Below are 26,538 nucleotides of genomic sequence, written 5' to 3' on the forward strand. Positions count from 1 at the left end.
TATGTGCACTTATGCCAAATACTAAAGAAATATATAATATAATAATCAGGGCATAAATAGTGCAAATAACACATGCAGTATTGCAAACCCAACTAAATTGTGGGATAATAAAGTGTTAATCGTGCAATTGCGCTAATATTAAGACCCAGTACAAAATCCACCTAACAACCAAAAAAAAAAAAAAAACTAGTGCAGCATAAATAATATTGAGACCAGTGCACATATATATTTGGGTTTGTGCAATATTGTGGTATATTTTTAGTCACATTCACTCAGTTTTCACATATATATTTATTTACGTGCAATATTTTATACATTTTTTTCACTATTTTTATCACACATTTAGAGTTTTTTCTTTGCATGAAATAATTTATTACGATCAGGGAATATAAATGTTTAGTTATTTATTCATTTTAGTGCAATATTTACATTATATATGAAATATAGGGGTATTTATTTATTTATTGGAGGTGTCCTATCATGCCATTATAAATTGTTCTATAGCTATCAGCTTTATTTTTATTTATTATTAAATTTTATTGTAATATTACTAATAAAGAAATAATTTTAATACTATGTCTTTGTGTTGCACTTTTTATGTTTGGATGATTTACGTTTAATGGTGCAGGACGTATATTTTGCATACAACTGGTTACTGTTCTGATTAATTGATTGTTTTCTGTGTTTTCACAGATTTTGTTTACCAATTGTATGATGGATTACAAAGCCAGGGAAGCTCCCTGGCAAAACCAGCTGGTTGGTGTATTTAATGGCAAACAGGTTATTGGTGATTCTGATGATCAGAGAAATATTTTTGAATTACAAAACAATATTAAACAATTATTACATAAGAGGATGAAAATGTATTGGAACAAAGCGTTCTTAGAGAATTACATTAGATTAAAATTGATACCCAGAGGGTTACGGATTAATGTCCTGACATTTGTATCAGAGTGGGAGGATGTCTGTTCTCAGAGCTCTTTTAAATTCATGGAGCTCTTAATTGGACTAAACATGAAATCCTTGACAGCATTGGATTCCCAGATTGATATAGCACAAACTAATTTAAAAACAATGTGCTCTAGTAACATAGTAACATAGTTAGTAAGGCCGAAAAAAGACATTTGTCCATCCAGTTCAGCCTATATTCCATCATAATAAACCCCCAGATCTATGTCCTTCTACAGAACCTAATAATTGTATGATACAATATTGTTCTGCTCCAGGAAGACATCCAGGCCTCTCTTGAACCCCTCGACTGAGTTCGCCATCACCACCTCCTCAGGCAAGGAATTCCAGATTCTCACTGCCCTAACAGTAAAGAATCCTCTTCTATGTTAGTGGAGAAACCTTCTCTCCTCCAGACGCAAAGAATGCCCCCTTGTGCCCGTCACCTTCCTTGGTATAAACAGATCCTCAGCAAGATATTTGTATTGTCCCCTTATATACTTATACATGGTTATTAGATCGCCCCTAAGTCGTCTTTTTTCTAGACTAAATAATCCTAATTTCGCTAATCTATCTGGGTATTGTAGTTCTCCCATCCCCTTTATTAACTTTGTTGCCCTCCTTTGTACTCGCTCTAGTTCCATTATATCCTTCCTGAGCACCGGTGCCCAAAACTGGACACAGTACTCCATGTGCGGTCTAACTAGGGATTTGTACAGAGGCAGTATAATGCTCTCATCATGTGTATCCAGACCTCTTTTAATGCACCCCATGATCCTGTTTGCCTTGGCAGCCGCTGCCTGGCACTGGCTGCTCCAGGTAAGTTTATCATTAACTAGGATCCCCAAGTCCTTCTCCCTGTCAGATTTACCCAGTGGTTTCCCGTTCAGTGTGTAATGGTGATATTGATTCCTTCTTCCCATGTGTATAACCTTACATTTATCATTGTTAAACCTCATCTGCCACCTTTCAGCCCAAGTTTCCAACTTATCCAGATCCATCTGTAGCAGAATGCTATCTTCTCTTGTATTAACTGCTTTACATAGTTTTGTATCATCTGCAAATATCAATATTTTACTGTGTAAACCTTCTACCAGATCATTAATGAATATGTTGAAGAGAACAGGTCCCAATACCGACCCCTGCGGTCCCCACTGGTCACAGCGACCCAGTTAGAGACTATACCATTTATAACCACCCTCTGCTTTTTATCACTAAGCCAGTTACTAACCCATTTACACACATTTTCCCCCAGACCAAGCATTCTCATTTTGTGTACCAACCTCTTGTGCGGCACGGTATCAAACGCTTTGGAAAAATCGAGATATACCACGTCCAATGACTCACCGTGGTCTAGCCTATAGCTTACCTCTTCATAAAAACTGATTAGATTGGTTTGACAGGAGCGATTTCTCATAAACCCATGCTGATATGGAGTTAAACAGTTATTATCAGTGAGATAATCCAGAATAACATCCTTCAGAAACCCTTCAAATATTTTACCAACAGTAGAGGTTAGACTTACTGGCCTATAATTTCCAGGTTCACCTTTAGAGCCCTTTTTGAATACTGGCACCACATTTGCTATGCGCCAGTCCTGCGGAACAGACCCCGTCGCTATAGAGTCCCTAAAAATAAGAAATAATGGTTTATCTATTACATTACTTAGTTCTCTTAGTACTCGTGGGTGTATGCCATCCGGATCCGGAGATTTATCTATTTTAATCTTATTTAGCCGGTTTCGCACCTCTTCTTGGGTTAGATTGGTGACCCTTAATATAGGGTTTTCATTGTTTCTTGGGATTTCACCTAGCATTTCATTTTCCACCGTGAATACCGTGGAGAAGAAGGTGTTTAATATGTTAGCCTTTTCCTCGTCATCTACAACCATTCTTTCCTCACTATTTTTTAAGGGGCCTACATTTTCAGTTTTTATTCTTTTACTATTGATATAGTTGAAGAACAGTTTGGGATTAGTTTTACTCTCCTTAGCAATGTGCTTCTCTGTTTCCTTTTTGGCAGCTTTAATTAGTTTTTTAGATAAAGTATTTTTCTCCCTATAGTTTTTTAGAGCTTCAATGGTGCCGTCCTGCTTTAGTAGTGACAATGCTTTCTTTTTACTGTTAATTGCCTGTCTTACTTCTTTGTTTAGCCACATTGGGTTTTTCCTATTTCTAGTCCTTTTATTCCCACAAGGTATAAACCGCTTACAGTGCCTATTTAGGATGTTCTTAAACATTTTCCATTTATTATCTGTATTCTTATTTCTGAGGATATTGTCCCAGTCTACCAGATTAAGGGCATCTCTAAGCCGGTCAAACTTTGCCTTCCTAAAGTTCAGTGTTTTTGTGACTCCCTGACAAGTCCCCCTAGTGAAAGACAGGTGAAACTGTACAATATTGTGGTCGCTATTTCCTAGATGCCCGACCACCTGCAGATTCGTTATTCTGTCAGGTCTATTAGATAGGATTAGGTCTAAAAGTGCTGCTCCTCTGGTTGGATTCTGCACCAATTGTGAAAGATAATTTTTCTTGGTTATTAGCAGAAACCTGTTGCCTTTATGGGTTTCACAGGTTTCTGTTTCCCAGTTAATATCCGGGTAGTTAAAGTCCCCCATAACCAGGACCTCATTATGGGTTGCAGCTTCATCTATCTGCTTTAGAAGTAGACTTTCCATGATTTCTGTTATATTTGGGGGTTTGTAACAGACCCCAATGAGAATTTTGTTACCATTTTTCCCTCCATGAATTTCGACCCATATGGACTCGACATCCTCATTCCCTTCGCTAATATCCTCCCATAAAGTGGACTTTAGACAAGACTTTACATAGAGACAAACCCCTCCTCCTCTCCGATTTTATACAATACTTCCTAAACAGACTGTAACCCTGTAAGGTAACTGCCCAGTCATAGCTTTCATCTAACCATGTCTCGGTTATTCCCACTATGTCATAGTTACCTGTAGATATTTCTGCTTCTAGTTCTTCCATCTTGTTTGTCAGGCTTCTGGCGTTTGCGAGCATGCAGTTTAGAGGATTTTGTTTTGTTCCAATCTCCTCGCTGTGGATTGTTTTAATTAAATTCATTCACATTTAAAATGAATAAGCACTTCGATGAATGGGAGGCACAAATACGTGACACACACTCTAAAAAATTATCTAGAGATACATATGACTATAAACAGAAAAAGGTTTATAGATGGAAACGTTCAAATGTGAACTCTCACGGTGAAAGATCACTCTCAGGGTACCGTCACACAGTGCAATTTTGATCGCTACGACGGCACGATCCGTGATGTCGCAGCGATCGTATGATTATCGCTCCAGTGTCGTAGACTGCGGTCACACATTGCAATCACGGCGCTGGAGCGATGCCGAAGTCCCCGGGTAACCAGGGTAAACATCGGGTTACTAAGCGCAGGGCCGCGCTTAGTAACCCGATGTTTACCGTGGTTACCAGCGTAAAAGTAAAAAAAAAAAAACCGTACATGCTCACCATCTGATGTCCGTCCGGTCCCTTGCCGTCCGCTTCCTGCTCTGACAGATCCGGCCGTACAGTGAGAGCAGAGTGCAGCGGCGACGTCACCGCTGTGATCTGCTCTCACTTTCCGGCCGGCAGACAGTCAGAGCGGGAAGCTGACGGCAAGGGACCTGACGGACATCAGATGGTGAGCATGTACGGTTTGTTTTTTTTTACTTTTACGCTGGTAACGACGGTAAACATCGGGTTACTAAGCGCGGCCCTGCGCTTAGTTACCCGATGTTTACCCTGGTTACCAGCGAACGCATCGCTGGATCGCTGTCACACACAACGATCCAGCGATGTCAGCGGGTGATCAAGCGACGAAAGAAAGTTCCAAACGATCTGCTACGACGTACGATTCTCAGCAGGATCCCTGATCGCTGCTGCGTGTCAGACACTGCGATATCGTAACGATATCGCTAGAACGTCACGAATCGTACCGTCGTAGCGATCAAAATGGCACTGTGTGACGGTACCCTCAGTCTCATCAGTGTCCTCGTCTGGTGAATTGTCTGATTCATCTATGATGGTCACCCGCTTTGGTAAACAGAAGAGGAAATGGGATAGAAAACCTGGCTATAATAAACGACAGGCTTTTGTGGAATCCAATACTAATACACCTAAGGTGATTAATCTCTCCAATGAAGTCTTTTCAGAAAGCGAGATTTCTTTATTATCTAAAGGGTTGTCATTTTCACCTGCCTCTCGTTTTGATCACTTTACAGCCGTAAAAGATCTCAATATATTTGCTAGATCTTTGATATTCAAGAAATGGTTTCATAATAAAGAAAAACAGCAAGACTTACCTAGGCTTGATGATCAAGAAGTACTTGTCATACTCGAACAACTACAAGAGGAACATAATACAACACCATTAGGTAAGGTTCCTATGACTTTAAAACAGAAGTCTCAGAAATTCTCTGCACTCTCTGTATGCCCGAGTGTTGATGTTTTTGTTCGCACAGTTTCTGAAGAACTGGCGAAAATTCCTCATAATATTTATTCAGATAATTTATCCAGAGATGAACGTATAGCTCTCAATAGTCTTAAAAAGAAGAAAAATCTAGTATTCAAACCTGCCGATAAAGGGGGAAATATTGTTGTCTGGCCTTGTGTAATGTACGAGCAAGAAATGAATCGGCTTCTGAGAGATCGCCAGTGTTATAAGAAATTCACATTTAATCCCCTTCTATCTTATAGATCACAACTTGGGGTGCAAGGGACTCAAATCTTATTACTAAGGAGATACAGGATTTACTTAATATCAAGGAACCAGCTATATCTACTATTTATTTATTACCAAAGATCCATAAAGATCCCTTATGTCCCCCAGGTAGGCCGATTATATCTGGTGTTGGAGCTTTGACTGAGAATGCTTGCCGATATATTGATTCACATTTGAAACCTCTTGTTGAAACCCTACCGTCATATTTATGTGATACCACGGATCTTCTCCGCAAAATCGAATCTATGGTTATCGATGACGATATGCTTTTAGTCACTTGTGATGTTGAGGCATTATACACAAGTATAAAACATGAGGATGGTCTTAGGGCTTCTAGGTATTTTTTAAGCATGTTAAATTTTAATGTTGAGGAGATTGATTTTATTATAGTACTTTTAAAATTCGTTTTAACTCATAATTTTTTTACTTTTAATGGCTCCTTCTTCCTGCAGCTCCAGGGAACAGCCATGGGTGCAGCATGTGCACCCTCTTACGCTAATCTGTTCCTGGGGCTGTGGGAGAGGGAGCTTTTTTCCACCAATGCCATGGATCGGGTGGTTTTTTGGACCCGTTTTATTGATGATATATTTTTTATTTGGCGTGGTACTTCGGTTGAACTTTTAGATTTTATTAAATTTTTAAATACAAATCAGCTCAACATAAAATTGACGTGCCATTTTGATAGGAATTCGGTGGATTTTTTGGACATAACTATTAAGCGTGATAATTTTGGAATGCTGCAGACAGATTTATTTCGCAAAAAAACGGCAGTCAATTCAGTCTTGCACGCTTCTTCTTCACACCCGAAACATGTCGTTAATGATACCTACTGGACAATTTTTAAGGTTAAGACGGGTGTGTTCATCATTTGATGATTTTAAAATGAGAGCAGAGGAAATGAAGCAAAGATTTCTTGACCGGGGATACAGCCACAGATGTGTCAAGAAAGCTTACTTTCGTGCGTTAAAAACAGAACGGGATAATCTAATTTTTTCCACTAGTAAGTCTAAGAAGGAAGTGAAAACAAGATTTATCACTGAATATCACTCCCATTGGGAGTTAATGCGTGATATTTTATCTAGACATTGGTCTATACTTACCAGTGATCCTATTCTAAAACAATATATATCTGAACGACCATGTGTTACGGCACGTCGGGCACGTAGTTTAAAAGACCATCTTACCAGGAGTTTTTATCCCGTCAACAATCAGTCATTACTTTTTCCTTCTCTTCTCCCTAAACCCATTAAAAAATGGGGTTGTGCCCCATGTGGCAATTGTATTGCATGTTCCAACATAGACCACGCTACAAGTTTTGTTGGGTCTGATTGTAAGACATATAAAATCACGCAGACAATTACGTGCAATACTAAAGCAGTCATTTATCACGCAACATGCCCGTGTTCAAAAATCTATATTGGGCACACTACTAGATCCTTTAAATTACGTGTGCGTGAACACGTGAGAGACATTATAGCAGCAGAGAAGGAAGAAACTGTGGAACATCTGAAAACATGACCACGGCATTTTAAGATCCATCATGGATGTGATCCCACTGGTCTCCGTTGTGTTGGGATAGATAGAATTATTACTGACTTACGTGGAGGTAATGAAGCGATGGCCCGGGGACCACCACGGTGCAGGAGACTACTGTACACAAGACGAGGTGCAATCAACAAAGGATAGATTTATTGGGAGACAGGGAATGGAGGGGACATGGAAGATACAAAAGCGTATTTACAATAGCAAAAGATAATGCACATGAGTCAACTTGTCTATATAACCGCACAGTGCTTCAACAATCATAAACTCAGAATCTATCTCACCAGCAACTTTACACAATAAAACATATATATCTCAATGCTACTCTGCATATATCCTCCCTGGCCTCTACTACGCAGGCCACACGGATACCGTGCTCTAGCTACTGTAGCCTGCACTAGACCCTAACTGGTGCACCAGGCAGGAACAGACTCACGGTGATGTTGGGGACACAGGTCCAGTCCCAGGGGGCCCCCAAAAGTCCACAACGGTGGTGCACACGGATTCCTATCAGCTCTGTTAAGCGTGGTCTTCTCCTTGCTCCTGGAAACTGTAAGTCCCCTTTCAAGTATCTTCGTGGCTTCACCAACCAGCGCAGAACAGCCACTCTTTGCTGTAAACGGGAAAGTCTATCTGACAAACACAGTTCGTCTCAAGCTGTGTACTCTTTCTTGCAGCCTAAGTCTCTTCCTTGCAAAACAGGACGGAACACAACACATAGTCTTTCTATCTTCCCTCTGGAGACTTCTTCCTGCACGCTGCTACAGCTCCACCTCTTCACTCAGCCTTGAGCAGTCCATAGCAAAACAAGAGCAGGGGAGAACAGCAGAACATACCATCACATAGACAAAGGGGGGTGCAACCTCTTAAAGTGACAGCGTGTTTCTTATTATGCATAACAGCACCACCCTCTTACATGCCTCCCTTCTTAATGATGGTCGTCCTCGGCCATCACAGCTTCATGGTAAAAGTATAATGAAGGAGACAACAAAGGTATACAAACAGACAGAGCACACTGTTCTACATATCGGACTGGTGGAACCCCTGCATTAGACCTCTGGGATCTCCGAAGCTCTTGGCTGTCAGGCAAGGCTTGACTATCTTCCAGAGGAACACTTGTTGCAGGGGACACTGTGAGCTCTTGTCTGGTTTCATCCTCACATGGCGGTACTGGTACATCCATGGGATTACCGTTTCTGGGCGGCTGAGGACCCCCTACTGTGTCAGGGACGGTCCACCACTCCTCATCGATTTGGCCATCAGGCATGACAGATTCAGGAGGTGGAGTGGCTCCTTCAGGCGACAATAGCGTAGAACAGACCTCAGACCGGCAAGGCCGCAGCATATTTCTGTGAAGTACTCTAGGGGCGGATGCCCCATTCTCAATCTGTACCTTGTAGACAGGGCCGTTAGCATACACTCTCTCGATAACCTTGTACGGCTGTACTTCCCATCTCTCACTTAGTTTTCCCTTGGGGCGTTTCTCTCTGACCAACACTCGGTCTCCAGGTTGGAGCGGTAACTCTTGAGTCGGTTTGCGGGCCGTATGTTCTTTTTCTTGCAGTTGCTGACCCGCCAACCGCCGTATCGTTTGCAAACGTTGTCGATGCTCTTTCACCCATGAGGTGACATTTCGCTCCATCAGCTCCTCTGGCTGTTCCAGATTCAGCTCAATGATCTCTCGTCCAGCTCTTCCAAACAACAGTAGATAGGGGGTGTAACCCGTGGTGGAGTGGACCCGATTGTTGTAGGTCCAGACCAATTCCGGCAGATAGTCTGGCCAACACACCTTCTTATCCTCTTCCAATGTTCTCAGCATCTGAAGCAAGGTTCTGTTAAAGCGTTCGCAAGCTCCATTGCCTTGAGGATGATAAGGGGTGGTCCGGGACCGCTCGATGCCATACATGCGATACAATTCTTCCATCACCTTGCCTTGGAAACACGCGCCTTGGTCGGAGTGGATGCGCTTTGGGCACCCATACACCCGGATGAAGTCTTGGCAGATGGCTCGCGCCGCCGATTCCGCAGTCTGGTCTCTAGTCGGGGTTACTACTGCGAACTTAGAAAAATGATCGGTCATCACCAAACAATATTGCAGCCCCCGGGCCGAGTGTCCCACGAGGAGATAGTCGATCATCAAGACTTCCAATGGCTCCTTAGTTTGTATGGTCTGGACGGGTGCCCTCTGTTCAGTACTCTTAATGAGGTCACATACTCGACACTGCCGGCAAACCTCTTCCACCACAAGCTCCAACCGAGGACAATAGACATGCCGCTGCAACCATTGGTAGGTCTTTGTGGAGCCAAAGTGCGCTCCGAATTCATGGGCTTCTTTAGCTATTTCTTGAGCCATTCTTCCTGGGATGACCACTTGCCACCTTACTTCCATATCTTTTGGCTGTTGCTTCTTACGATATAGTACTGACTCTCTCACTTCCAGTCTATCCCACTGGTGCAACACACTCCTCATTTCAGAGTCCAGATCATCTTTCTTGTTTGCCAGGCTTCCGCTTTTGCGTTACCCACCATTTCATCTGTCTCAGCCCTTCGTCTTCATCCTGAACGTGTCCCCATTCTTCATTGGTTCTTCCAAGGGACCGAGGTAAGGCACAGGCCTCCCTTCTTGACTGGGCCACAACCATCGGGGGCTTGAACTTATTAAAGTCTGGGGTTTCCTCCTCTTCAAGTTGTTCATCAAGATCCCCCACTGGAGTCTCCACAGGCACTCTGGACAGCCCATCCGCATTTGCGTTTTCGGTAGCAGAGCGATAGCGGATAGTAAAGTCGAACTTGGCCAGGCGAGCCATCCACCATTGTTCTAAGGCCCCCAGTTTAGCATTCTCAAGGTGGGCCAGGGGATTATTGTCTGTTCGAACTTGAATTTTTGTACCTGTCAGGAAGCCTGCAAACTTTTCTGTCATGGCCCACACCAGAGCCAGGAGCTCTAACTGGAAGGAGCTGTAATTGTGAGGGTTTCTTTCGCTGTCTCGCAGGGACCTGCTAGCATACCCGATGACTCTCTCATGTCCATCCTGTATCTGAGAAAGTACGGCACCGAGTCCATGTAGGCTACCATCGGTGTACAACAGGAACGGTTGATCGAAGTCTGCGTAGGCCAAAATCGGGGCCGAAGTAAGGGCACTCTTTATAGCCTGGAAGGCCTCGTGTTGTCCCTGTGCCCAAGGGATGCGCTGGGTCTTCGGCACTCCAGCGGTCCCCCTCAGCAACTCATTGAGAGGACCGGCCATCTTCGCGAAGTCTTTAACAAACCGACGGTAGTAACCCGCGAGTCCCAGGAAGGCCTGGAGTTCTCTCACTGTTTGAGGGACTGGCCACTTCTGGATAGCAGCCACTTTTTCTGGCGAGGGTAGAACTCCATCTTGTGACACAATGTGACCCAGGTACTCGATCTCCCTCTTGAAGAGGTGGCATTTCTTTGGCTTCAACTTCAGGTTATGAGCACGCAATCTTCCGAGTACCTGTCCAAGCCGGGCAAGGTGGTCTTCGAAAGAGGACGAAAACACAATGATGTCATCCAGATAGATCAGGGTGGCCTCGAAATTTAAATCTCCCAAGCACTTTTCCATCAGCCGTTGAAAGGTGCCTGGAGCATTGGAGAGCCCGAAGGGCATCCGGTTAAACTCGAACAGTCCCATAGGGAGAATGAAGGCAGTTTTCTCTCTGTCTTTCTCTGCCACGGCTACTTGCCAATATCCGCTTGCTAGGTCCAGGGTGGAGAAGTACTTGGCTTTCCCCAACGCTGTCAAGGATTCCTCGATGCGGGGCAACGGATACGAGTCTCGAACAGTGCAGGCATTGAGTTTTCTGTAATCTACACAGAACCGGATGGTCCCGTCCTTTTTCTTGACGAGCACCACCGGGGCTGCCCAAGGGCTCTGACTACTCTGCACCACTCCTGAATCCAGCATCTGCCTCAGTAATGTTTTGACCTCTTGGTACATTTTGGGCGGGATCTGCCGGTATCGTTCTCGAATTGGACGAGCTTCCCCAGTCGGGATCTCATGCGTGATGGCTTCAGTACAGCCGAAATCTTCGGCATGACGGGCGAATGCGGCCTGATTCTTCCACAGCATAGTTTCTATCGCTTGCACACGCTCAGGGCCCATAGCCTTCACATCCACTTCCATTTGCTCAAGGATGACCCGTCCACTCCACTCCGGGGATGGTGTCTCTTCGTCTTCCGCAGCAACTGCCAGGGCCCACCCCACGCCTTCTTTCGGTGATAAAGACATCTCCTTCTGACTCACCACTTCACCCTTATGCAGGTACACCAGGGCCAGATCTGTCCCTCGTGGCAAGGCGACCTCTCTGGGGCTCACATTCAAAGCTCTTATGGGGACATGTCCTCGCTGGACCACAGCTATCGTACGAGCTATCATGATGACTTCTTGATCCACTCCTCCGCCTACCACAGGCTGAACAACCACTTCCAACCCATCAAGGTTGCGGTGAGTCCCCACTGGGAGGTACACTATAGTTTCTTGCTCGGGAGGTAGGATTACAGGTTCTTTCCCAGGAGCCCGGATGACCCCTACCGTCTGATAAGATGGCACACTCTTCTGCGTCCCACAGACGCGGATCAGTCGTTGAAGGGCTTCTTGAGTAGGCTTATGTGGGGTAGCCTTCTTCCAATATCCAGGTCCCCGCTTGGTAAACATAATCTGATCGAGTTCACGTAGGATATTCATTCCCAGTACTACAGGCACATCTTTCTTGATAGGCTCAGGGACTAGCAAGATCCCTTTTCTCCCAACTTCTTGGCCACAGATTCGAATATTCATCCACACGACCCCTGTGACCGGGATCGGTTGTTGGTTGGCAGCAAACAACCGGATCAATGTCTCTTTCTCTGGCTTGGCCAGGTCCTGGAAATGCTGCTTGAAGTATGCTTCTGGCATCGTTGTCACTTGTGACCCGGTATCTACCAGGCAATCCACCAGAACTCCTTCAAATTCAGCACGTAGGATGGGGCTCCCAGCGATCAAGTGTTCGTTATGATATGGAGCGGCCTCTCTTCTCGCCTCCCCCGCAGAGTGCCGCACTACTGCGGGGGTTGGTAGTTTAACGGCGGCTTCCACTGGCCTTGAGTATAGTTCCGACAGTCTCTGGCAAGGTGCCCCCATCCTCTACACTCCCAGCATTGAACGCCTCCCCCTCGCCGAGGGGTACTTCCAGCCTGTCCTCGGGCCGCCGATGTCTGACGGGAGGGGGCTTGTTCCCACTGATTCCTTGTCGATCGGGCCGAAGAATTGTTGTATGAGTATGGTGGGTCAGTTTCTTGTAGTTCCCCCACTCTCCGCTCCATCTGGGTCAGTTTCTCTTGTACGTTCACAAGGGACCGCTGCAAATCTTGCACTACCTGGACCAGCACTTCTTGATGGTTTGGGTCCCCTCTGGCATTGGTGCTCTGGACACGCATCACTCCAGACGCATAGCTTTCTTCTTTACTTCGGGCCACTGTTTCCGCCAGGACTTGACGAAACGTAAGGGCCGGGTCTGCCCGGACCCGTTCTGACAGTGCTCTCCTCAAGGATGTACTGTGTAGTCCCAGAATGAATTGCTCCCGGAGTATCCGGTCTTTAGAGCCCATGCCGCCAAGTCCATCTGCCTCCTTTCTCTGCACCTCTTCGAACACTTCTTGCAGTACTGTTGCATACTGAGAAATTCCTTCTTCTTCCCGCTGCAGCCTAGAGAAAAATTTGGCGCGAAGATGTCCCGCGCTAGCGGTCTCACCGTAGATCTCTTCCAGGAACTTCACTAGCTCCTTCAGGGTACTGCGGGTGAGTTCTGGTTGTAGGCAGACATTTCTGCGGGCTTCCCCCTCTAGGGCAGTTAAAGCAATATCCACTTCAAGGACTGGGCTTATGTTATAAATCTTCAGGGTGCATTGCAGCCGAGACACCCAGTCGGACAGTGGCATATTCTTGCCGTCAAATTTTGGGAGCACACTAAATATGGTGCCCATAGGGAGTGTCCTTGCAGGGGTTCCACCAATGCCCACAGCGTCCCCATTAATGTTAGCATTCCCGCCATTGCTGTCTGCTGCCTCCATCTTAGTGACAGTACCCTGCTCGCAGCGCCACTTGAAGCGATGGCCCGAGGGACCACCATGGTGCAGGAGACTACTGTACACAAGACGAGGTGCAATCAACAAAGGATAGATTTATTGGGAGACAGGGAATGGAGGGGACATGGAAGATGCAAAAGCGGATTTACAATAGCAAAAGATAATGCACATGAGTCAACTTGTCTATATAACCGCACAGTGCTTCAACAATCATAAACTCAGAATCTATCTCACCAGCAACTTTACACAATAAAACATATATATCTCAATGCTACTCGGCATATATCCTCCCTGGCCTCTACTACGCAGGCCACACGGATACCGTGCTCTAGCTACTGTAGCCTGCACTAGACCCTAACTGGTGCACCAGGCAGGAACAGACTCACGGTGATGTTGGGGACACAGGTCCAGTCCCAGGGGGCCCCCAAAAGTCCACAACGGTGGTGCACACGGATTCCTATCAGCTCTGTTAAGCGTGGTCTTCTCCTTGCTCCTGGAAACTGTAAGTCCCCTTTCAAGTATCTTCGTGGCTTCACCAACCAGCGCAGAACAGCCACTCTTTGCTGTAAACGGGAAAGTCTATCTGACAAACACAGTTCGTCTCAAGCTGTGTACTCTTTCTTGCAGCCAAAGTCTCTTCCTTGCAAAACAGGACGGATCACAACACACAGTCTTTCTATCTTCCCTCTGGAGACTTCTTCCTGCACGCTGCTACAGCTCCACCTCTTCACTCAGCCTTGAGCAGTCCATAGCAAAACAAGAGCAGGGGAGAACTGCAGAACATACCATCACATAGACAAAGGGGGGTGCAGCCTCTTAAAGTGACAGCGTGTTTCTTATTATGCATAACAGCACCACCCTCTTACAGTAATGTTAGCCGTAGGCTGGCTCAGAAAGAGAGCAGATGGATCTGGACTCTCCGCACGCTTCAACCTCTGGGTCTCAATGAGGCTTTAAGTTAGGTGCCATTTCTCTGATCATCCTCTTTATGTATTAATTATTATATACATTTTTTAACATCTTTTTTTAAAAAAAAATTTTGTATATCTTTTTATATTTGTTATATTTATATTTGTATATGGTTCTTTGTATCACATTTAAAGAAAGGTATATAAACATGTTTTTTGTATTTATTAATAAAGAATTTGTATTTCTAATATTTTGCAGTTTCTGTTTTAAGATCGTATATTGGATTGTCTACCTTGGTGGGAATGATATCGATTTCCTTGTGTGAAGATCCGGATCCATATGAAGACATTTCTGTATTAATGTGTTATTGGATGTTTATTTATTTATATTTGTATCATTATAAAATATCTCATGTCCTGTAAGAATCACGTTGTTGTTTTTAAACATGTGCATAGTCTTATTAGTATATTTTTTTATATTTTTTCTATTTAGCTGTAATTTGCGCTCTGTGTTGTGACTGGGCGGTTGTGCGCGTGCGCGGTCTTCCTTGGCTTTGGTCACATTCAGTCCGGCGTCCTGTGTCCTGGTGATGTGCTCTCCGCCTCCCCCGATCACGTGACCCACGTGGGCGGGGTTTGGCGGCGTGCGCGTTGCTGGGGTGACGCCGGGTGAATGTGTCCGTGGTCCGGGCGGCTGCGCATGCGCCAACGTGCCGCTCAGCTTTACCAACTCAGAGGCAATCAGCAGAATCTATAAAGCAGCCCCTGTCAGCCTCTGTATACGCCCCCGGAAGAAGGCATCAGCCGAACCGTGCGTAGGGACAGAGCCCTTATAGGTATGTGGAACCTCTGCCAGTTATCTAGAATCCTTACCCTTCTGCTGCCAGGCTGCACTGGCCGTATAGGTTAGCACTATTCGCACTTTACCCTTCTGCTGCCAGGCTGTAGTGGCCGTATAGGTTAGCACTATTTGCACTTTACCTTAAGCTGCCAGGCTTCAGCGGCCAAATTGGTTAATACTATTTGCACTTTAGGTATTTCCTGGTCTCAATATTACTTATGCTGCACTAGTTTTTTTTTTTTTTTTTTTGGTTGTTAGGTGGATTTTGTACTGGGTCTTAATATTAGCGCAATTGCACGATTAACACTTTATTATCCCACAATTTAGTTGGGTTTGCAATACTGCATGTGTTATTTGCACTATTTATGCCCTGATTATTATATTATATATTTTTTTAGTATTTGGCATAAGTGCACATATATATTTGGGTTTGTGCAATATTGTGGAATATTTTTAGTCACATTCACTCAGTTTTCACATATATATTTATTTACGTGCAATATTTTATACATTTTTTTCACTATTTTTATCACACATTTAGAGTTTTTTCCTTGCATGAAATAATTTATTACGATCAGGGAATATAAATGTTTAGTTATTTATTCATTTTAGTGCAATATTTACATTATATATGAAATATAGGGGTATTTATTTATTTATTGGAGGTGTCCTATCATGCCATTATAAATTGTTCTATAGCTATCAGCTTTATTTTTATTTATTATTAAATTTTATTGTAATATTACTAATAAAGAAATAATTTTAATACTATGTCTTTGTGTTGCACTTTTTATGTTTGGATGATTTACGTTTAATGGTGCAGGACGTATATTTTGCATACAACTGGTTACTGTTCTGATTAAAAGAGAGGGATAGTGCACGGTGAGTGGCGGCACCAAAAAATCGTTCTCTTAGGGTGCCGACCTCCACAGTCAGGCAGGCGGGAGGATTTGGCCTATTTTAGGGCCGTGTCAGGTACCTGTTTGGTCTATTTTTTCTATTTTTATGGTATCTAACCATTTGAAATACTGGGTTTATGTCTTTTTATATTTATTAACCTCTTTCTACCATTGGACGTACTATTCCATCCATGTGGGGTGGGCCCTACTTCCCAAGGACAGAATAGTACGTCCAGCGGGATCAGCAACGCTCTCGGGGGGAGCGCGGCCGGGTGTCAGCTGACTATCGCAGCTGACATCAGGCGCTATATGCCAGGAGCGGTCACTAACCGCCCCCGGCACACTAACCCCCGGCACACTGCGATCGAACCGGCACACTGCGATCAAACATGATCGCAGTGTTCCGGCGGTATAGGGAAGCATCGCGCAGGAGGGGGCTCCCTGCGAGCTCCCCTGAGACCCTCGAGCAACGCGATGTGATCGCATTGCTCCGAGGGTCTCCTACCTCCTCCTCCCTGCACGCCCCAGATCCAAAATGGCCGTGGGGCTGCATCCGGGTCCTGCAGGGAGGTGGCTTACCAGCGCCTGGTCAGAACAGGTGCCGGGAAGCCTCCTGTTGTGAATTCTGCTTTTGGGTTCCCTCCGGTGGTAGTAGGTGGTAATGCAGTTGTCCCTGGGTTGCAGTCCTGGTCAGGTGTGTCTGCTGATTGCAGTTCTGACTGGGGTATTTAGGTGTGCAGGATTCATTAGTCCTTGCCAGTTGTCAATTGTTGTTGGGAGGTGTTGGACCTCCGCCTGGTTCCTCCTGCCTTTCTGCTAAATCAGCAAAGATAAGTGTCTGGTTTTTTTTTCCTGTGGCACACATGCTGTGTGCTTCACAATTCAGTGCTATTCTTTGTGTTTTCTTGTCCAGCTTAGATTGTGTCAGTATTTTCTCAGTCTTGTTGGATTCTCTGGAGTGGCAGAGATACATTCCATGTCTTTAGTTAGATTGTGGAACTTTTTGTATTATCTGTTGTGGATATTTTTGGAAGGGTTTTAATGCTGACCGCCTAGTAATCTGTCCTATCCTTTCCTATTTAGCTAGAGTGGCCTCTTTTGCTAAATCCTGTTTTCTACCTGCGTGTGTATATTCTTCTCCTACTCACAGTCATTATTCGTGGGGGGCTGCCTATCCTTTGGGGGTCTGCTCTGAGGCAAGATAGCATTCCTATTTTCATCTATAGGGGTATTTAGTCCTCCGGCTGTGTCGAGGTGTCTAGGGTTTGTTAGGCACACCCAACGGCTACTTCTAGTTGCGGTGTTAGTTCAGGATTTGCGGTCAGTACAGGTTCCACCGACTCCAGAGAAAGTTTTCATGCGGCTCCAAGGTCACCAGATCATAACAGTACAACTGGCCCATAATGAGTTAAATGCATCTCAGAAGAAGGGAAGAAAGGTGTTGAGCCATTTTTTTTCTGCAGTCTGTTTTGTCTTTTCTTCCCTCTTTATGGGTGGCTGAGGAGTCTTGTGCCAGCATGGATGTTCAGGAATTAGCTTCTCGTGTAGACCAGCTTGCTGCTAGGGTACAGGGTATTTCTGATTATATTGTTCAGACTCCTGCTTTAGAGCCGAAGATTCCTACTCCTGATTTGTTTTTTGGTGATAGGTCCAAATTTTGGGGTTTTAAAAACAATTGTAAACTGTTTTTTGCTCTGAGACCGCGGTCCTCCGGTGATTCCATTCAGCAGATTAAAATTGTCATCTCCCTGCTGCATGGCGATCCACAGGATTGGGCATTTTCCCTGGACTCTGAGAATCCGGCCTTGCTTAATATGATATATGATATGATATGATATGATACACTTTATTGATCCCGTGGGAAATTATGGTATCACAGCAGCACAACTTACATCATAAGAATCATAAAATGAATTACTAATTGACATGACAGTGTAGTTGACAGAAGGACATTATACATTAGAATAGGACATACACAGCGGGTGAACTGAAAAGTAGAAGAAATAAAGTAGACAATCCCCTTTATGATTTAACCCTAATGTTATTGTTGTACATTCCCATAGCAGTTGGCACAAACGATTTCCTAAATTCTTCCTTCTTACACCTCAGAAGTATTAGCCGGTTACTGAAGGTGCTCTTCTGTCTCATGAATAGCTCATATAATGGATGTGCATTATTGTTGATAATTGCCATACACTTTCTCAGAGTTCTTCTCTCCACTACCTCCTCAAGAGAGTCCAGATTGCAGCCAACAGCAGAACTTGCCTTCTTGATAATCTTATTCAGCTTATTAGCATCAGAGGCCCGCACACTATTACCCCAGCATCTACCAATGTAGATTCCTTTTTTTCAGGCTTTAGGATTATTATATGATGAACCTAATTCTGTGGATCAAGCGGAGAAAACCTTGTTGGCCCTGTCTCAGGGTCAAGAGGCGGCAGAATTGTATTGTCAGAAATTTAGAAAATGGTCTGTGTTGACTAAATGGAATGATGATGCTTTGGCGGCAATTTTCAGAAAGGGTCTTTCTGAATCCGTTAAAGATGTTATGGTGGGGTTTCCCACGCCTTCCGGTCTGAGTGATTCTATGTCTCTGGCCATTCAGATTGATCGGCGCTTGCGGGAGCGTCAAACTGTGCGCGCTGTGGTGTCGTCCTTAGAGCAAAGTCCTGAGCCAATGCAGTGTGATAGGATTTTGTCAAGAACGGAACGACAAGGATTCAGACGTCAGAATAGGTTGTGTTATTATTGTGGCGACGCTTCTCATGTCATTTCAGTCTGCCCTAAGCGGACAAAGAGGATCGCTAGTTCATTTACTATCAGTACTGTACAACCTAAATTTCTGTTATCGGTGTCCTTGATTTGCTCATTGTCATCATTCTCTGTCATGGCGTTTGTGGATTCAGGCGCCGCCTTGAACTTAATGGATTTTGAGTTTGCCAGGCATTGTGGTTTTCCCTTGCAGCCTTTGCAGAACCCTATTCCTTAAAGGGGGATTGATGCTACACCTTTGGCTAAAAATAAGCCCCAGTTTTGGACACAGGTGACCATGCACATGGCGCCAGCCTATCAGGAAGATTGTCGATTTCTGGTGTTGCATAATTTGCATGATGTTATCGTGCTGGGTTTCCCGTGGTTGCAGGTACATAATCCTGTGTTGGATTGGAAATCTATGTCTGTGACTAGTTGGGGTTGTCAGGGGGTTCATAATGATGTTCCTTTGATGTCAATCTCCTCTTCTTCCTCTTCTGAAATTCCAGAGTTTTTGTCTGATTTTCAGGATGTATTCGATGAGCCCAAGTCCAGTTCCCTTCCACCGCATAGGGACTGTGATTGTGCTATTGACTTGATTCCAGGTTGTAAGTTTCCTAAGGGCCGACTTTTCAACCTGTCTGTGCCTGAACATACCGCCATGCGGAGTTATGTTAAGGAGTCTTTGGAGAAAGGGCATATTCGGCCATCTTCTTCACCGTTGGGAGCAGGGTTTTTTTTTGTTGCTAAGAAGGATGGCTCCTTGAGACCTTGTATTGATTATTGCCTTTTGAATAAGATCACGGTCAGGTTTCAATACCCTTTACCTTTGCTTTCCGATTTGTTTGCTAGGATTAAGGGGGCTAGTTGGTTTACGAAGATTGACCTTCGTGGGGCATATAATCTTGTTCGTATTAAGCAGGGTGATGAATGGAAAACTGCGTTTAATACGCCCGAAGGCCATTTTGAATACCTTGTGATGCCATTCGGGCTCACTAACGCTCCATCTGTTTTTCAATCCTTCATGCATGATATCTTCCGGACTTATATTGATACATTTTTGATTGTATATTTGGATAATATTTTGATTTTTTCCGATGATTGGAAGTCTCATGTGGAACAGGTCAGGATGGTATTTCAGATCCTTCGTGACAATGCTTTGTTTGTGAAGGGGACTAAGTGTCTCTTTGGGGTGCAGAAGGTTTATTTTTTGGGCTTTATTTTTTCTCCCTCATCTATGGAGATGGATCCGGTTAAGGTTCAGGCCATTCATGATTGGATTCAACCCACATCCGTGAAGAGCCTTCAGAAATTTTTGGGTTTTGCAAATTTTTATCGCAGGTTCATTGCTAACTTCTCCAGCGTGGTTAAACCCTTGACTGATTTGACGAAAAAAGGCGCTGATATGGCGAATTGGTCCTCTGCGGCTGTCTCTGCCTTTCAGGAGCTTAAACGCCGATTTACTTCTGCTCCGGTGTTGCGCCAATCAGATGGTTCTCTTCCGTTTCAGGTTGAGATTGATGCTTCTGAGATTGGGGCAGGGGCCGTTTTGTCTCAGAGGGATTCTGTTGGTTCTTTGATGAAACCGTGGGCCTTCTTCTCCCGCAAGTTTTCGCCTGCTGAACGCAATTATGATGTTGGCAATCGGGAGTTGTTGGCTATGAAGTGGGCGTTTGAGGAGTGGCGACATTGGCTTGAGGGAGCTAAGCACCGTATTGTGGTCCTGACCGATCATAAGAATTTGATTTACCTCGAGTCTGCCAAACGGCTGAGTCTTAGACAGGCTCGATGGTCCTTGTTTTTTTCCCGTTTTGATTTCGTGGTTTCGTATCTTCCGGGTTCTAAGAATATTAAGGCTGATGCCCTTTCTAGGAGTTTTTTGCCTGATTCTCCTGAGGTCCTTGAACCGGTCGGCATTCTGAAAGAAGGGGTGATCCTTTCTGCCATTTCCCCTGATTTACGGCGGGTTCTTCAGGAATTTCAGGCTGATAGACCTGACCGCTGTCCAGTGGGGAAATTGTTTGTTCCTGACAGATGGACTAGTAGAGTGATTTCTGAGGTTCACTGTTCTGTGTTGGCTGGTCATCCTGGTATTTTTGGTACCAGAGATTTGGTTGGTAGGTCCTTTTGGTGGCCTTCGTTGTCACGTGATGTGCGTTCTTTTGTGCAGTCCTGTGGGACTTGTGCGCGGGCCAAGCCTTGTTGTTCCCGTGCTAGTGGGTTACATTTGCCATTGCCGGTCCCTGAGAGGCCCTGGACGCATATTTCTATGGATTTTATTTCTGATCTTCCGGTTTCCCAGAGGATGTTGGTTATCTGGGTTGTTTGTGACCGGTTTTCTAAGATGGTTCATTTGGTGCCTTTGCCTAAATTGCCTTCCTCTTCAGAGTTAGTTCCGTTGTTTTTTCAGCATGTGGTTCGTTTGCATGGTATTCCAGAGAATATTGTGTCCGACAGAGGTTCCCAGTTTGTTTCTAGGTTTTGGCGGGCCATTTGTGCTAGGCTGGGCATTGATTTGTCTTTTTCTTCTGCATTTCATCCTCAGACAAATGGCCAGACCGAGCGAACTAATCAGACTTTGGAGACTTATTTGAGATGCTTTGTGTCTGCCGATCAGGATGATTGGGTGGCCTTTTTGCCATTGGCCGAGTTTGCCCTTAATAATCGGGCTAGTTCGGCTACTTTGGTTTCGCCTTTTTTTTGTAATTTTGGTTTTCATCCTTGTTTTTCTTCTGGGCAGGTTGAGCCTTCTGACTGTCCTGGTGTGGATTCTGTGGTTGACAGGTTGCAGCAGATTTGGGCTCATGTGGTGGACAATTTGGTGTTGTCTCAGGAGGAGGCTCAACGTTTTGCTAACCGTCGTCGGTGTGTTGGTTCCCGGCTTCGGGTTGGGGATTTGGTTTGGTTGTCTTCCCGTCATGTTCCTATGAAGGTCTCTTCCCCTAAGTTTAAGCCTCGGTTTATTGGTCCTTATAGGATTTCTGAGATTATTAATCCGCTGTCTTTTCGATTGGCGCTTCCGGCCTCTTTTGCTATCCATAATGTCTTCCATAGATCTTTATTGCGGAAATATGTGGTGCCCGTTGTTCCCTCTGTTGATCCTCCGGCCCCTGTTTTGGTTGATGGGGAGTTGGAGTATGTGGTTGAGAAGATTTTGAATTCTCGTTTTTCGAGGCGGAGGCTTCAGTACCTTGTCAAATAGAAGGGTTATGGCCAGGAGGATAATTCTTGGGTTTTTGCTTCTGATGTCCATGCTGCTGATCTGGTCTGTGCCTTTCATCTGGCTCATCCTGATCGGCGTGGGGGAGCTGGTGAGGGTTCGGTGACCCCTCCTCAAGGGGAGGGTACTGTTGTGAATTCTGCTTTTGGGTTCCCTCCGGTGGTAGTAGGTGGTAATGCAGTTGTCCCTGGGTTGCAGTCCTGGTCAGGTGTGTCTGCTGATTGCAGTTCTGACTGGGGTATTTAGGTGTGCAGGATTCATTAGTCCTTGCCAGTTGTCAATTGTTGTTGGGAGGTGTAGGACCTCTGCCTGGTTCCTCCTGCCTTTCTGCCAAATCAGCAAAGATAAGTGTCTGTTTTTTTTCCCTGTGGCACACATGCTATGTGCTTCACAATTCAGTGCTATTCTTTGTGTTTTCTTGTCCAGCTTAGATTGTGTCAGTATTTTCTCAGTCTTGTTGGATTCTCTGGAGTGGCAGATATACATTCCATGTCTTTAGTTAGATTGTGGTACTTTTTGTATTATCTGTTGTGGATATTTTTGAAAGGGTTTTAATGCTGACTGCCTAGTAATCTGTCCTATCCTTTCCTATTTAGCTAGAGTGGCCTCTTTTGCTAAATCCTGTTTTCTACCTGCGTGTGTCTATTCTTCTCCTACTCACAGTCATTATTCGTGGGGGCTGCCTATCCTTTGGGGGTCTGCTCTGAGGCAATATAGCATTCCTATTTCCATCTATAGGGGTATTTAGTCCTCCGGCTGTGTCGAGGTGTCTAGGGTTTGTTAGGCACACCCCACGGCTACTTCTAGTTGCGGTGTTAGTTCAGGATTTGCGGTCACTACAGGTTCCACTGACTCCAGAGAAAGTTTTCATGCGGCTCCAAGGTCACCAGATCATAACAGCCTCCCTGCTGTGCACATCAGATCGCTGATCTGACACTGCACAGCTAAGTGTCAGATCAGCGATCTTACACTATAACATGATGCCCCTCCCCCCGGGGCAATGTTATAGTGTAAAAAATATTCAGATGTGTAAAAAAAAAAAAAAAAAATCCCAAAAAATAAATAAAAATTGTTCCCATAAATACTTTTCTTTATCTAAATAAAAAAAAAACAATAAAAGTACACATATTTAGTATCGCCGTGTCCGTAACGACCCGACCTATAAAACTGTCTGACTAGTTAACCTTCAGTGAACACAGTAAAAAAAAAAAAACGAGGCAAAAAACAACGCTTTATTATCATACCACCAAACAAAAAGTGGAATAACACGCGATAAAAAAGACGGATATAAATAATCATGGTACCGCTGAAAACGTCATCTTGTCCTGCAAAAAACGAGCCACCATACAGCATCATCAGCGAAAAAATAAAAAAGTTATAGTCCTCAGAATAAAGCGATGCAAAAATATTTTTTTTCTATAAAATAGTTTTATATCGTATAAAAGCGCCAAAACATAAAAAAATTATATAAATGAGGTATCGCTGTAATCGTACTGACCCGACGAATAAAACTGCTTTATCAATTTTACCAAACGTGGAACGGTATAAACGCCCCCCCAAAAAAAGAAATTCATGAATAGCTGGTTTTTGGTCATTCTGCCTCACAAAAATCGGAATAAAAAGCGATCAAAAAATGTCAAATATCAAAATTATAGCTCTCAAAATATGGTAACGCAAAAAATATTTTTTGCAATAAAAAGCGTCTTTTAGTGTGTGACGGCTGCCAAACATAAAAATCTGCTTAAAAACCCACTATAAAAGTAAATCAAACCCCCTTTCATCACCCCCTTAGTTAGGGAAAAATAAAAAAAATGTATTTATTTCCATTTTCCCATTAGGTTTAGGGTTAGGGCTACAGTTAGGGTTGGGGCTAAAGTTAGGGTTGGGGCTAAAGTTAGGGTTAGGATTACATTTACGGTTGGGAATAGGGTTGGGATTAGGGTTAGGGGTGTATCAGGGTTAGGGGGGTGGTTAGGGTTACCGTTGGGATTAGGGTTAGGGGTGTGTTTGTATTAGGGTTTCAGTTATAATTGGGGGGTTTCCACTGTTTAGGCACATCAGTGGCTCTCCAAACGCGACATGGCATCCGATCTCAATTCCAGCCAATTCTGCGTTGAAAAAGTAAAACAGTGCTCCTTCCCTTCCAAGCTCTCCCGTGCACCCAAACAGGGGTTTACCCCAACATATGGGGTATCAGCGTACTCTCGACACATTGGACAACAACATTTGGGGTACAATTCTCCTATTACTCTTGGGAAAATGCAAAACTGAAGGCTAAAAAATATTTTTTGTGGAAAAAAAAATATTTTTTATTTTCATGGCTCTGCGTTATAAACTGTAGTGAAACACTTGGGGGTTCAAAGTTCTTAAAACACTTCTAGATAAGTTCCTTGGGGGGTCTAGTTTCCAATATGGGGTCACTTGTGGGGGGGTTTTATTGTTTAGGTACATTAGGGGCTCTGCAAACGCAATGTGATGCCTGCAGACCATTCCTTCTATGTCTGCATTCCAAATGGCGCTCCTTCCCTTCCGAGCTCTCCCATGCGCCCAAACGGTGGTTCCCCCCCCACATATGGGGTATCAGCATACTCAGGACAAATTGGACAACACCTTTTGGGGTCCAATTTCTCTTTTTACCCTTGGGAAAATACAAAACGGGGCTAAAAAATAATTTTTGTGGGAAAAAAAGAATTTTTATTTTCACGGCTCTGCATTATAAACTGTAGTGAAACACTTGGGAGTTCAAAGCTCTCACAACACATCTAGATGAGTTCCTTATGGGGTCTAATTTCCAAAATGGTGTCACTTGTGGGGGGTTTCAATGTTTAGGCACATCAGTGGCTCTCCAAACACAACATGGCGTCCCATCTCAATTCCAGTCAATTTTGCATTGAAAAGTCAAACGGCGCTCCTTCCCTTCCGAGCGTACTCAGGACAAATTGCACAACAACTTTTGAGGTTCAATTTCTTCTCTTACCCTTGGGAAAATAAAAAATTGGGGGTGAAAAGATCATTTTTGTGAAAAAATATGATTTTTTATTTTTACGGCTCTGCATTATAAACTTCTGTGAAGCACTTGGTGGGTCCAAGTGCTCACCACCCATCTAGATTAGTTCCTTAGGGGGTCTACTTTCCAAAATGGTGTCACTTGTGGGGGGGTTTCAATGTTTAGGCACATCAGGGGCTCTCCAAAGGCAACATGGCATTCCATCTCAATTCCTGTCAATTTTGCATTGAAAAGTCAAACGGCGCTCCTTCCCTTCAGAGCTCTCCCATGCACCCAAACAGTGGTTTACCCCCACATATGGGGTATCAGCGTACTCGGGACAAATTGTACAACAACTTTTGAGGTCAAATTTTTTCTCTTACCCTTGGGAAAATAAAAAATTGGGGGTGAAAAGATCATTTTTGTGAAAAAATAAGATTTATTCTTACGGCTCTGCTTTATAAACTTCTGAGAAGCACTTGGTGGGTCTCAGCGCTCACCACACATCTAGATAAGTTCCTTAGGGGGTCTACTTTCCAAAATGGTGTCACTTGTGGGGGGTTTCAATGTTTAGGCACATCAGTGGCTCTCCAAACACCACATGGCATTCCATCTCAATTCCTGTCAATTTTGCATTGAAAAGTCAAACGGCGCTCCTTCCCTTCCGAGCTCTCCCATGCGCCCAAACAGTGGTTTACCCCCACATATGGGGTATCAGCGTACTCAGGAGAAAATGGCCCCCAAAAGTTGTACAATTTGTCCTGTTACCCTTGTGACGGGGTGTACGGCAGAGCAAGAAGGGACAACAGGCCAAGGGATGATTCCACAGATTTATTATCAAGAATGCTGGAACAACACATGCAGGTAGATCTACAGAGTCCACAATTAGTCCAACGGAACAGATTCGGGGGCACCTCCCGATAATCCTTGTGCCAGCTAACAAAGCAATAGTCCACACGAGTCCAAGGGATCCCAAAACAATCTCACGAACGACGAGATATGTCCTCAGCTCAAGTCTCACCCCGTTCGCTTCCGCAGTCACAGATGGACGTGGGGTCTTGCCTCAGCTAAGAATCCCCACGCCTTCTCCTTCAAGGGTCAACTCACATCTGATCTCAAAATAAGAATGGATTGTCTGAGCTCCTGGGATCCGCCCATGAAGGGGGGTAGGGGTCAAACCTTCTATTCAATGGTTGGGTCCACCAGAAGATTCTAGACTGCTCCGCTAAAGGTACCTTCACACTGAGCGACTTTACAACGAGAACAACAGCGATCCGTGATGTTGCAGCATCCTGGATAGTGATCTCGTTGTGTTTGACACGCAGCAGCGATCTGGATCCTGCTGTGATATTGCTGGTCGGAGCTAGAAGTGGAGAACTTTATTTGGTCGTCAGATCGGTGTGTATCATCGTGTTTGACAGCAAAAGCAACGATGCCAGCAATGTTTTACAATGGTAACCAGGGTAAATATCGGGTTACTAAGCGCAGGGCCGCGCTTAGTAACCCGATATTTACCCTGGTTACCATTGTAAAAGTTAAAAAAAAAACAGTACATACTCACATTCTGATGTCTGTCACGTCCCCCGGCGTCCACAGGGTTAAACTGCT

This window comes from Ranitomeya variabilis, chromosome 3 (assembly GCF_051348905.1).
Source record: "Ranitomeya variabilis isolate aRanVar5 chromosome 3, aRanVar5.hap1, whole genome shotgun sequence".
NCBI lineage: Eukaryota > Metazoa > Chordata > Amphibia > Anura > Dendrobatidae > Ranitomeya > Ranitomeya variabilis.